This window comes from Charadrius vociferus, unplaced genomic scaffold, assembly GCF_000708025.1.
Source record: "Charadrius vociferus isolate BGI_N301 unplaced genomic scaffold, ASM70802v2 scaffold244, whole genome shotgun sequence".
Classification (NCBI taxonomy): domain Eukaryota; kingdom Metazoa; phylum Chordata; class Aves; order Charadriiformes; family Charadriidae; genus Charadrius; species Charadrius vociferus.
This window is the reverse complement of record NW_009648822.1, coordinates 5,872,154-5,873,672: the sequence shown is the minus strand read 5'-3', so window position 1 is coordinate 5,873,672 and position 1,519 is coordinate 5,872,154.

Sequence of the window (1,519 nt, the reverse complement as noted above, 5' to 3'; positions counted from 1 at the left end):
TGTCTAGGAAGAGTTTCATTTTATTTTCAAAAAGCAATATTGTCCTGGAAAGTGCTCTGAGATGAAGTAGCACAAAGCACCTTGTAGTATGAAAATCAATTTTTGAAGCCGATGATGATTTGTTTCCAAGAAGTAGATAGCTGCTGCTGTGGATTTCTGCTGGGACCTATCCTGAGGTCAGGCTGCCAAATATAAGTGAAAACCCAGAGTCCTGATACAGGTCCTGCTGCCATCATAGTGGGAAGAGCCACTAAAACTTGAAAGTTTTAGCACTTCTTCCTCCAACCCTTGCTTCTTGGTTTGTAAACAGCATTTCACTACTAGGAGAAACTCAGTGTTTTGTTACATCTAACAGTGGAAGCAACCACAAAATTGAGGGGAGGAAAAGCTCATCGATGTTATAATGTATAAGCAAACATAAACAATATTTTCACTAAGTAATGGAGTGCTACAAATCAATGTTCTTGCAACATATTCCTCTCTTTTTCAATGTGAAAACCGAATTTTCTGCCCTTTGTGCCTCAGCACTCTCAGAGTTACACAAACAACCTTTCACAGTAGTGTTTACATAGTAAAATTATTCCAGTAAGTCATCAATTCTCATCTCTGAAAAGATGTGCTTACACAATTAAAGAGTATAAGCCTTTAAATGTTTTTCTGATTCTTCATATCCACATTAACCCCCCAGTAAATTCTCTCAGTCAGAGAGAGAACTCTGCTTTCTTATGATGCCATAAACACATTGAAATTTACCACATATAAGAGTAACTTTTGTTTAAAAAAATTACCATACTAACACAGACAAAACTTCCCCACCTCCCCGAAACGCTGCCGGAATCAAGCCCAGTTTTGGAAGCCTAGCCTGTACAGTGCGACTTCCCACAGTGAAGCCTCTGTCTCTTCAGCCTTGCCGTTTCCCAAGGATAGCTGCAGGACGGTCAGGATCTGTGCATTTCTCACCCATCTTCTCACTTAGGATCCCCCGTGTTTGTACTTTTGAAGAAAGTTTGGAGAGGTCAAGCCAGCTTATTAACTACCTTTGTCCTGTCGTAGCATTTATCATCTTTACGAGTACTCTTTCTACAGTAGTAATTACTGCCACAGAGTGGCTGGAGCGCGGTGGAGAGCACTCAGAGAGGAAAGTTTTCACTGGGGCTCTGCACTGAGGTGGGTGTCGTTGCTCACTCCTGTCTCACACCATCCTGACTTGTGAGCTACCATCGCCTCTAAGGTTTGTCCTGAGGGAGATCTGGACAAAACTAGGACAGGCAACTTCTCTACACAGCAGTTACAGAGAACACACCTGAAAAATACAAACGCAGGCTAGAAGAGTCAGCATGTTACACGCTTTTCCCTTAAAAATTCACCGAGAAGGAAGGGACCGGGGTTTGAGCGGCGAAGAGCCTGACAGAACCGCTTTGCGAGACAAACATCCCACCGACGGAACCTTCTTCAGTCGCCGCCCTGAACCTTTCCTCAGCACTCTGCTCAGCCTAACGTGCTACAAAACGTTAAAAAA